The 12,572-nt window shown below is 41.4% G+C and overlaps 2 protein-coding genes and 1 non-coding gene across 3 annotated transcripts in view; 2 read left to right on the top strand and 1 right to left on the bottom strand.

Moving 5' to 3' along the window:
* Positions 1-12,572, top strand: part of LOC109686580 (uncharacterized) — a 301,371-nt gene that overhangs the window by 88,407 nt on the left and 200,392 nt on the right. The window lies entirely within an intron of this gene.
* The window catches only part of LOC109689049 (uncharacterized), a 595,734-nt gene that overhangs the window by 567,458 nt on the left and 15,704 nt on the right, over positions 1-12,572 (bottom strand). The gene's annotated exons all lie outside the window — the stretch shown is intronic.
* On the top strand, positions 960-1,090 carry LOC141417106 (small nucleolar RNA SNORA51). The gene has a single exon (XR_012441725.1). It is a non-coding gene; the product is annotated as a small nucleolar RNA SNORA51 (small nucleolar RNA).

Here is a 12,572-nt window from a genome sequence, read left to right as displayed (position 1 = left end):
GCTATTGGAGTCCTGTTCTGAAAGTTGTTGCCTCTGCCTATCTTCAAATGTTTTCCTGTAGTAACTTCAGAGTTTCAGGTCTTACATTCAGGTGTCTGATCCACTTTGAGTTGGATATTTGTACGTACATGGTGAGAGATAGGGATGTGTTTCAGTCTTCTACCCTTGGATATCCAGTTTTCCCAGTAACGTTTGTTAAAGCAGCATCATATGTTTTTTGTGTCTTTGTGCCAATGTGCTACATTGGCTTACTTCTGGGTCCTCTGTCTATTCCATTGATGTGCTCATCTCTGTGTGTGTGTGTGCACACACATACATACCATGCTGTTTTTGTTATGATGGTTCTGTAGAAAAATTTGAAATCAGTTATTGTGATAACTTTAGCATTGCTCTTTTTATCTAGGAATCCTTTGACTCTTCTGGGTCTTTTGTGCTTCCATATGAAATGTGGATTATTTCTTGTATTTTGATGAAGAATGTCAGTGGCATTTTTCTGGGGGTTGCATTGAATTTGTGTATTGGTTTCAGAAGTACAGCTATTCTCAGAATATCAATTTTGCTAATCCATGAGCATGGAAGGTCTTTGCCTCTTCTAGAGTTTCATCAATTTCTTTCTTTAGTATTTTATACTTCGCATTATAGATGTCTTTCTCCTCCTTAGTCAAGCTTACACCTAGGTAGTTTATTTTTTAGGTTATTTGGATTGGTATTCTTCTCCTGATTTCCTGCTTAGCACATTCATTATTGGTAACCTTCTAAGACAGTTGTGGTGGGGTGCACCTGTAATCCCAGCTAAATGAGAAGCATAGATAGGAGAATTGTGGACCATGTCTGGTCCCAGGCAAAAATGTGAGACCGTATTGGAAAAATAACTAAAGCAAAAATGGGCTGGTGGTGTGACCCAAGTGGCAGAGTGCAAGCCTAACAAGGGGAGATCCTGAGTTCAAAACCCAAGTACCGGCCTCCTAGTGCTTATGACAGGCTGTGTTCTTACACTGACTGTACAGAAAAAGGAGATAGACTAAACCTACCCCACATACACCTCATGCCAGGTCCTGTGCTTAGTCTATATTGTGAATGGGAGACATGGGTGGGGAAAAAAAACTAATATTACCAAAAACAAAACCAAAGAGTCCATGAACAGGGATAGTAACATCTCTATTTATTTGTGATCAGAATAAATGCCAACATGTTTTGGGAAAAAAGAAAATAAAAGAAAATCAACTGAATTTTGCATACTAACTTTGTATCCTGCTACTTGGCCAAAAGTGTTTATTTGATCTCAGAGTTTTCTGGCAGCACTTTAACAGTCTTTGAAGTATATGATCATATCATCTGTAAATAGAGATACTTTGACTTCTTCTTTTCCTATTTGTGCCTCTTTTATTTCTATCTCCTGCCTTATTTCTCTCGCTAAGAACTGAAATATATATTTGTATATATGGTTGGGGTTTGAACTCAGGGCTTTGTGCTTTAATGTAAGTGCTGTGCCACAGGAGCCACAGCTCCAATCCTTTTTGCTCTTGTGATTTTGGGGATGGGCAGTAGTGAACTATTTGCCCAGGCTGCCATCAAACCACGAACCAACTGATCTTAGCTTCCCAAATAGCTAGGGCTACAGGTGTGAGCCACCAGCACCTGGCTCAAGCACTATTTTGAGTAAAAGTTTAGAGCCAGGTATAGGTGGGAAACAATTCTTTTTTTTTTTCCCTTGTATTGGGATTTGAACTCAATGTGCTCTATTTCTTGAAGCACACCTTCAGTCTAGTTTGCTCTGGATATTTTGGAGATGAGGTCTAGAGAACTATTTGCCTGGGGTATCCTCCAACTGCAATCCTCCCAATATCAGCCTCCCATGTAGCTAGAATTACTGGTGTGAGCCCCTGAACTGCCTAAGACTTTTGAAATAAATATGCAAATCCAGAAATGTTAAGGTGAATTTTAACAGATATGGACTTTGCAAATATGAAGCTCTGAGTTCAAAGACAGTCTGCCCCAACCGAAAAAAGAAAAGGCACCAGTTATATCAAATCTTGTTCCCTTATTACATAGGCCACCTCTTCCGTGAAGTGACCAGAGTGAAAAGGCAAATGTGGCTCCCATACTTGATGCACTCAGGTGACTCCTTCAGGTCAGGGGTCAGTAAAATACGGCAAACTCATGACATGAGCACAGGACAGGAGCAGAGAATCCACAGAAACAATGCCCAGGAAAGAAAGGAGGAAGGGAGGAAATTAAAACCAGCAACTGAATTTTACTGTAGATCAATGAAATTCCCCAGATTAGAAAATGCACAGGGTCAGGCACAGTGGCTCATGCCTATAATCCTTGCTACATGAGAGATGGAGATCAAGAGGATCATGGTTTAAAGCTAGCATGGAAAAAAATCAGAAGACTCCCACATCAACCAATAAAAAGCAAAGCATGGGTTGTGCATCCATCATCCCAGCTATCCAGGAAGCCAAACAGGAGCACCTTTGTCCAGGTCAGCAAAGTGTGAGACCCTGTTTGAAAAATAACTAAAGCAAAAAGAAAGGGTCATGACTCATTAGGAAGCAGACAGTTTCTTTCTTTCTCTTCTTTCCTTGCTTTCTTTCTTTTGGTATCTATCTTTTTGTTTGGGTGGGAGTAGGGTTTGAACTCAGGGCCCCCCACTTGCTTCGGAGGTCCTCTACCAATTGAGTCACTCAATGAGCTTTTGGTCTTGGATATTTTCAAGATAGGCTCTGGAGAAGTATTTGCACCTGGACTGGCTTCAAGCCACGATCCTGTGGATCTCTAACTCCTCAGTAGCTAGGCTTACATGCATGAGCCACTGGTGCACGGCTCCTCCACCCATTTCAATCTACCCATTTGGGTCCTGCAGATGCAAAACAAATGGTCTCATCTGAAGAATGTGCCTCTTTGTGCTATAATAGAAAATAAATGTGCCACTGGCACCAGGCTTACTGTAGTTCACATCAAAACACTTCTTTTAAACTAATTTACCTGCTGGGTACTACTGGGAATAACATTTAGGAGACAGAAAATGATATGCAGAACAAGGTCAGTGGGAACTCTGTGAAAACTGAAGTGTGGATAGAATCTTAAAAGCACTCACCCAGACCTTGAAACTCCTGGCATATGACTGGTACATGAGCCATGACCTGACAGAAGACCCCGCCAGTATGCCAGGCCGCAGGGCATTGAAAAGGAAAAGAGGGGAATGCAGTGTCCTCCCAAAACACATTGTCTGGTGATGACACACAGCCCCTAAGTGGATCTACAGCACAGAGACGCAATCAACTTTCCTTCAACTAGGAAATAAGATACACTAGATGAGTCAGGCTCATGCCTGTAATCCTAGCAACTCGGGAGGCAGAGATCAGGAGGATCGTGGTTGGAAGCCAGCATGGGGAAAGAGTTCGTGAGACCCTATCTTGAAAAACCCTTCATAAAAATAGGGCTGGTGGAGTGGCTCAAGGTGAAGGCCCTGAGTTCAAGCCCCAGTACCGCAAAAAAAATCCACTAGAAAAAGAGCCTCATGGGCTCATCCTTTCTTAGACCTCTCCCATGTGCATGGGAGATTTTCTGTGCTTTCCCTCTCTGCTTAGATAAAACTCTGCTCTTTTGCTCACACTTGTTGTCTGTGACTTTCTTTGATCGCACAAGACAACGTTCCTGGCAACTACTCCAGCATCCGATTCCAGACCACTGCATCAGTAGCACGCATGGACAGTTATTGCTCAACCTCAGGTTCCCGTGTCAAGTAGAGGTGCTGAGAACAGTCCTGCTGGACTCACAGGCATTATGGGCTGTCCCCAGAAAGCAAGCCCATATAGCTGCGTCATCTCTCATGCAGTACTGTCCATGACAGAGGCTCACAGACCAAGCTTCTGCTTCTCAACAGTACCATGGTACTCAGCTTTCTTTCCATAGTGCTTGAAATGGTTAACAATTTAGCCAGAGGGAAGCCATTAATCAGGTGTGGAGGGGAGCTATTAATCAGGTGCTGTTTTTAATTCCCTTCCTGAGGGAGGCTTAGGAGGGAGTCTGGTTCTCATAAAGTTAAAAGAACAGAAGGAAGCAAACTAGGATATGGTCAAATGATTGTGTGGATTGTGTTCATTGTGTTCATTCATGCTCATAGATAATAACCATTGTCTCATTTCTGTACCTTAGCAAATAGCCATTGTCTTGCTTCTGTACCCAGGCTAGCTTGCTTTGCAAAGATTGCAAGGGATTTTTGCCTTTAAAAACCCTGCTAAAAGTTGAAATGGGGCTGCTCTCTGAGACTCAACAACCTGTTGGTCAGAGCAGTCACCAGCTGGCTAATAGAGACTCTCCTTTAAACTCTTTCTTGGGTGGTCATGCCTCAGTTGACTGGTAACATGCTCACACGATGCCACTGTTGTCCCTTCTGTGCGCATCTGTTTCCTTCTTACACTGGTTCCCAAGAATTAAAATCAACTTTTATTGGGTGAGCTAGAAGATTTTTTACTATAACACTTTTGCATCACCTTTGCCTGCTTTTACATAGAAGGCATGTAAAGAAACAAAAGGACTGCACACCAGGGTGCCAGTGGCTCATGCCTAGAATCCTAGCTACTTGGGAGGCTGAGTTCTCAATGATCACAATTCCAGGCCAGCCCAATCATTTCTTGAGACCCCATCTCCAAAATAGCCACAGCAAAATAGACTGAAAGTGTGGCTCAAGTAATAAAAAGCTTACTTTGCAAGTGTGAATCCCTAAGTTCAAACCCCAGTGCACACCCTCCCCCCCAGAAAAAGTAAGGCACAATTCAAAAGACCTCATAAAGTGGGAAGAAAGCCTGAGAACACAAATGCTAATATTGCTAACATCTGAATTTGGGAAATACATTTTTTGACAGTACAGAGGTATCAACTCAGAGCCTCAAGCTTGCGAGGCAGGTGCTCCACCACTCGAGTCACACCTCCAGCTGTTTTGGCTTTAGGTATTGTTCACGTATGGTCTTGTGTTCATGCCCAAGCTGGCCTGGACTGCGGTCCTCACATTTATGGCTCCCACACAGTTGGGATGACTGGCAAAGGTCAGCCACTGTGCCCAGCTATTGGTTGAGATGGGGTCTCTCAAACTGTTTATCTAGAATGTCCTTGAACAGTGATCTTCCTAATCTTTGCCTGAGTAGCTAACATTATACCACAATAGCTAAAAAAAAAAATTTTGTGATACTGGCATCCAAAGCTGATTTTGGCTGTGGGGGGAGTACAGGATTTGAACTCAGGTCTTCATACTTCCTAGGTAGGTGTTCTTCATACTTGAGTCACTTCACCAGTCCTCAGCCTAATATTTTAAACAAAGTTTTTCTTTTTTAACTGATGATTAATTTGGTCACACAGGAATTACATGGTTTTTCTGAATAAATGGTATTTACAACTTAAGTTCATTATCCCATGTAGGCTTTCTCATTTCCTTCATTTCTGATTTGCATAATTAAAATGACAAATATACACTGTGCATGGAAACATGAGGTAGCTTTCCCATCTCTAAAAACCAGGTCAGCAGGTGGTATGGTTCACATGGTGGAGCACTTGCCTTCCGAGTGTGGCCCTGAGTTCCAACCCCACCATGGCCCCATAGAAATCAATAAATAAAATTAAAATGAGGTATGTTTAGCATAGATCCAGAATATCATATTCACACCTGTCCTCTTACACTGACTGTGATATTAAAAACTGACTAGGAGAGCTGGAGGCCTGGCTCAAGTGGTAGAGCACCTGCCTACCTGAGCATGAAGCCCTGAGCTGCTCAACCCCCAATACCACCAAAGTGAAAAAAAAATAAGTGAAAAACCCTAAGTAGTAGATGACACAATAGAAAAACTGCATAAAAACAGAAATCACAGAGCCCAGGACATGTGTTGACACTGGGACATCACAGAGAGTCATCACTATGAGGATGTGATTTGTGGCAAGGTGTGGACTCCTAGAGCTTGACTTTTAATCCTCCCTCCCCCCTCACCTTCCTTTTGCAGTACTGGAGAGTGAGCGCTTGTGCTACACCCTTAGATCTATCATTGACTATCTTTCTGTATAAGAAGGAAGGGAAAAAATGGAGAAAAACAGAAAAGACCAGCTGAGATACTAACCATTATGGGACCCCATAAAGTCAATCAACAGTGTGAAGAAAACAGAACACATAAATGAAGAAAAGGACAAAGAGTGGGATTCTTATATTCCCTAACAAAACACAGAGCTGTTACTTTTCTGCCATGTTCCATAACATGTACTGACATGCCAGCTCAGGAAACTGATGCCATGGAAAGCCAAGTGGACTTTGTGGATCCCTGGAACACAATGCTTCCAGCTAGCCTTATAGACACTGAAATTTTCTCATGTTGAGGATGACAATATATCTCCTTCACTAAGCGAGGATGGCACTCAAAATTTTATGCTCTGTGTGCTGCTCACCCCAATTTGTACTCAGATAACTGAATGTGGAATTTCCAGAGTAACACTGATATTTCCAGGGGGAATTTCTCGTGTATTTGCTCAGCTGTCACTCCACCCACAGGAATCACCCATCCTGTGTGTGTGCTAAAACTGCACACACGACCATAACCCTCCCTGAAACTGGGAATCAGTACCCATCACATTACTCACTGTATACAAAGCAGAAAAAATGTAGCTATATATAAAGTAATTTAAAGACCCTTGACTGACATTAAAGGAGGGAACACAGACATGCCACCCAAAAGTCAGGAAGTCTCCAGATCCAGATTCTCACGTAAGAACATCACACATTAAAGCATTCAGGCATTGAAAACACATGTGCTAAGACACAGAACGTGCTGAAAAAGTTGCTTTTCTACTGCAGTAAAGTATTCTCTATGTCTCTAAGTATAATTGCACTGGGCCTGTATCTCCATAAACACAATGTACAAACACAGTGTCAAGATCCACACACAAGCAGCTGCTGACATAGGGCTGAAGAGGCACTGGATATGGCCAGAAATGATGAGTGAGGACATTCTCACCACTTGCACAGTGACTTTCCATAGAGAAAGTGCACACACACCCGCTTCTATAGTGTCACCTGCCCCAATGGAATTTCCTTACTGCCTTCACTTCCATCTGAGGAACAGAAGGCTGAGCATTTGTCCTCCACATTGTGTTTCTCACAAGTGAATCAGCACAGCATGGGCAGAATTAGTTTTTTCCCACATCTCTGTTTGGAGTAGAGAGCCTGGATTGTTTGTCATCTGAAGTTCTACACAGGCACTGTGTGAGGACACTCAAAAGTTACATAAAAGATAAAGCTTTCCAAGTGACCAAGGATTGCATCAGCAGTCATCCTCACTCTGTCCCTTCCTAGGTTTCCATACTGTGTGCTTTTGTATCTGTGAATTAAATTTAGATGACTCAAGGCATTCCTGTGTGCTTTATGCTGTCAATATCAAAAATGTCAAATGATATTGAAGCTTTCACATGCTAAATTTAGGGTTTCTCTCCAGTGTGAGTACTTCCAAGTGTGTGAAAGGAACTGGACTGACTGAGGATGTTCCCAAACTACATTCACAGAATTTCTGTCCACCATGAATCCCTCATGATATGAAATGAAACTGGGGTCAACAAAGGCTTCTTACATTGCTTACACAGAGTTTTTCTCCAGTGTGAGTTGTTTCATGTACTCAAAAGTAATTGGACCATCTGACAGCTTTTTCACATTCAAAACATTAACAGCATTTCTTTCCAGTCTCTCCATATTTGTGAATGGTGTTGTAATGACTGAAGGTTTTCTACATTGCTAACAAGCATAGGGTTTTTCTCCTGTGTGAACTACTTCATGCCTTTGAAAGGAAGGAAATAAACTGAAGGCTTTCCCACATTGCTGACACACATAGGATTTAAATCCACTATGAATTCTTCTATGTTTCTGAACATAGAATACCAAAGGCTTTCCCACACTCCTTACATACATAAAGTTTTTCTCCTGTCTAAACTATTTTGTGCTTTAGAAGATAAATGGACAAAGTGGAGGCTTTCCCACATTGTTGAAACATAAGGTTTCTCTCCAGTTTGAATTTTTCATGTTTCTGAATAGAACTGGACTAGATGAAGGCTTTACCACACTCCTTACATACACAGTGTTTTTCTCCTGTGTGAACTACTTTGTGCTTTAGAAGGGAAATGGACAAAGTGAAGGCTTTCCCACATTGCTGACAAACATAAGGTTTCTCTCCAGTGTGCATTTTTCCTTAGGATTTTGAAGGTAACTGGATTGGGTGAAGACTTTGCCAGTTTACATAAAAAGGGTTTTTTTCCAGTGTGACTTCTTGTATGTCTTTGAAGATAACTGGATTGAGAAGGCTTTACCACAATGCTTACATAAATATGGTTTCTCTCCAGTATGAGTCCTTGCATGTATTTGAAAATTACTGTAAAAAGTGAAGGTTTTCCCACATAGCTTACACACGTAGGGTCTCTATCCAGTGTGAATTCTTTCATGGACTTAAACATTACTGTTTGTCTCTAGTCTGAATCCTTTTATGATTTTGAATAGAACTGAGATACCTAAAAGCTTTCTCACATTGCTTACATTCATAGGGTTTCTCTCTAGTGCCAAGTCCTTGTGTTCTTATCGAGGCATTGGGGAGAATGGAAAGTTTCCCCACATTCCTTACATTCACATAGCTTCTCTCCATATTCTGGGTACAGGTATGTACCACCACAAAATTTATGAGGAATTGTTTTCACTTGTGAGAACAAATTACCTTAAATATTTTCCAAGATTTTTGTACTCATTTTTAAAGATCTGGTCTCCCCATTTTTGTCCTGAAACACTCAGAAAAACCATAATGAGTTACTACAAACTTATATAAAAATTGAGTTTAGGTTCAACTTCCCTTGCAATAGTGCCAAATGTTTTCACCAAAGCATAATGTTTTTATATTCCTAATCTCTGAATGGCAGTGATGAGCACAGAACACATCCTCTCTGATGCAGTGAAGGAATGATGTCACCTTTACCTACAGCATGCAGATTCCTGGTGGTTTCTTCATTATAGCTCTGTAGAGATTCTCCTGGGAAGGGAGGATTCAGCAAAGCCCACTCTTCCAAGGTAAAGCGCAAAGCCACATCCTCAAAGGTCACTGAGTCCTACAAGATCTATACATATTTTCAGGAGGAAAGGTGAGAAGGGCAGCACCTGGGGTCTAGACTCAATTCTCAAGTTCACGTGATTTTGAGAACTCCAAGTGTCCTGTGTGACTTGGTGGTTCTATTCTTTCTGTACACATTCACATATTTCAGATTTTCTAATACTAGATTTGAATACTTCAATAAAGACAGCAGAATAGTCTCATTGAATTCTTCAATAAAGAAACAACAAAACACTCTCATTGGTGACTTGAAATGTGCTGCTGGGTCACCCCTAAGACTCACTGTATAGTGGGCTCTGAAGCATGAGCCAAAGTCCCATGACCTACTACTCAATATACATTTCTTTTATCTTTTTTTGGTGGTACTGGGGTTTGAATTCAGGGCCTCATGCTTACTAGGCAAGGGCTCTACTGCTTGAGCTACTCTGCCAGCCAAAATGAGGAAATCATATCTTTTTTCTTTTTTTGGATAGTGTACAGAACAGAGTTAAAATCAGCAGTTCTAAGACTTTGTATTCATAGATGTATGTGTTCCCGAAGCTCCAGCAGCTTTCCTTGTACCTAGGAACAGGTATTAAGATGGACCTTATACATCCAGCTGAGGAGAGGAGCTTAATCTGCCTAAACAGTTCATGCACACAGTATGCTATCTGCTTCACTCATTTCCCTTTGAAAGTTTGCACTTTACCACATGACAAATAGAGCAAGCATTGGTGACCAGTGTCCAACAAGTCCCTAGGAACTGATTCTCTCCCTGACATAATATTTTTTTACTCATTGTCATGACTACTTGCTGAAGGCATGAAACATATCCTCTGTGATTACATTAATCAGCATTTGAAAGCTTGAACCTAGTATCCCCCAGACCAAATTTAATCATTATGTAACGCTAACGAAGGATAAAATTTTGAAAGCACACAATAGGATAACCAATATTGACAAAAATTTAGTGTGCATTTCAAAATGTACAAGAGGATTTTGAATCTTCCAACACAGAGAAACGAAACTATGTTAACACATGGGATGTAGCCTGAGCTATTCAGTGCACAAGAAATATCACATGGTACCCCATAAATGTACAAAACTACACATGCATTAAAAATTAAGACAGCTGGGTACTGTCAGGCACACCTGTAATCCTAGCTACTCAGGAGGCAGAGATCAGGAGGATTGTGGATTGAAGCCAGCCCAGGCATATGGTTTGTGAGACCCTATTCCAAAATAACGAGAGCAAAATGGACTGGAGGTAAGATTCAAGCAGCAGTGCATGAGCCTCACAAGTGTGAAGCCCTAAATTCAAATGCCTGTACCATCAAAAAAAATCACCCCCAAAAATTATTTAAACAGGAGGGCCATATATGATGTAACACATGTTCACCTCCCAGATACATGGGAGGCAGATAACACAGATGGGAAGATGGCAGTTTGAGACCAGCCTGGGCAAAGTGGGAGATCGTATCTGAAAAATAATGAAAAGGGCCAGAGGTGTGGCTCAAGTGGCTGAGCACTTTTCTAGCAAACAATGAAAAATTGAAATAGATAATTTTGTCATAATAAAAACAGGAAGCAAGGCACTGGTGGCTCATACCTAGAATTCTAGTTACTAAAGAGGCAGAGATCAAGAGGATAGCAGTTTGAAGCCAGCCCTGGGCAAACAGTTGGTGAGACTCTACCTCAAAAAAATCCATCACAAAACTGGCTGGTGGAATAGCTCAAGGGACAGGCCCTCAGTTCAAACACCAGAACCAGAAAAAAATAAAATAAAAAGAGTAAGTTAAAAAAAAGTGGACTGAGTAATTAAACATACTAAAATTCATGCAGGTAAGGACAACAAAGAAGTGAAAAATCTACAATGCATGCAATTATACAAGGATTACATCAAAGAGTAAAAATGGAAAAAATGGGGAAACAGTCAAAATGTATTTATCAGAAGGTAAAACACTGTGTGTGAAGGAAGATACAGGTACTTGGTAATGAAGAAACATGAAAATGTCGAGTAGATCCATTTTCAAACCTATGAAAAGGACAAAATTGAGCCCATTAGATAATACCAAGTATTGATGGCCACTGCAAACAAACAGTTATGCAGAAATGGAGATGAACAGCTGCCTTGCTATTTCCTGTAATTTGAACTTGACCACAACCTACAGTCAGTTATCTTCCTCAAGAATGTATTGTGCTGTGGTACTTGGAGAGAAATGACAGGAATGGTATTTAACACATACTAAAAAAGTCAATCCAAAAAAACCAAGTGCAGAACCCCAGGTATGATTAACTGATCCTGCCTCAGCCCCTGGCACTGCTGAAACATACCTTGGCAAAGAAAACACCCATCAGCCTTTGCAACTGCATTAAGACTCACTTGCTCAAAGTTCAAAGGAAGCAAAATTAAAAGAACACTGCTTAGTAAAAAGTAACAAAGATAAGAAAGTTAACCAAGGAATCAGTGCAATGGGTAAAAACTGGTGTGAAACAGGCAGAAGTCCACCAGGAGATTGTGGACTGCAAGACCAGTTATGAATCTTGATGAGGACTCCAAGGGTTCTTATATTGTTACTAATACTAAGTCTTACCAGAAATGTTTTATTTATACTTTTGCAAATATACATCATCACAAAAATGTAAAGAGTTACACATAAAAGCACATCCTAATTTGTGTGTGTTCGTCTGTCCTGTAATGTGACAATCTGAGTTGGAATCCACACATCAGGTAGCAAAAACAGAGCAACACAGGTCACAGCAGCGGCTTCCCAGCAAGCAGCAGGTGAGATGTGTGACAGCCATCAGAGAAAAGTGCATGTTAGTGGGTCAGAGGAGAGGAGACAGACACAGAGGGAGGTGTTTGAAGACTAGGAATCCTGTTTAAGATAGCCTTGTTAATGGCCACCTGCATATGTGACCATTCTAATGACCATAGGGAACAGAGAGGACACGTGAGGCTTACTGCTCACAGACTATGGCTTCAAGGACAGTGGAACAGGTTTCCTACACAGGTATGCAGTGCCTTGAGAGTACAAAGAGCATGCAGGCATCGAAATTTACTGAGGTTAACAGGGAAGCTACAGGGAACGCTCACTCCCACAGGCAGAGGTGGGTGGGTGGCCTTAATCTTCATGTCCAAGGAGGGAGCACCTTGGCTTTCCAGCACCTTATGCTGATATGAGGCACAAAGAGGAGTGTCACATAAGGAACTGAACTGAGAAACTTCCACCTTCTACTTCAACATGCAAGGACATAGAAGGTGACATGCCCATTCTACAAGGAAAGGACAAAGAAATTTTAAATCAGGAACTCTTCTAGACTCCTCAGGGAACTAAGATCATGACATAACCCACTGTCCCCAAGTGGAAGAGACAGACAGACACAGAGAACCATACATTAATGTAACAGAAAACAATGAGCAGGGTCAGAGCCAGAAAATCTCAAGTGTCTCCAAAAGAAACCATAACC

Source organism: Castor canadensis, chromosome 14 (assembly GCF_047511655.1).
Source record: "Castor canadensis chromosome 14, mCasCan1.hap1v2, whole genome shotgun sequence".
Lineage (NCBI taxonomy): Eukaryota > Metazoa > Chordata > Mammalia > Rodentia > Castoridae > Castor > Castor canadensis.
The sequence above is the reverse complement of the archived record's forward strand: the minus strand, read 5'-3'. Positions and strand labels throughout refer to the sequence as shown.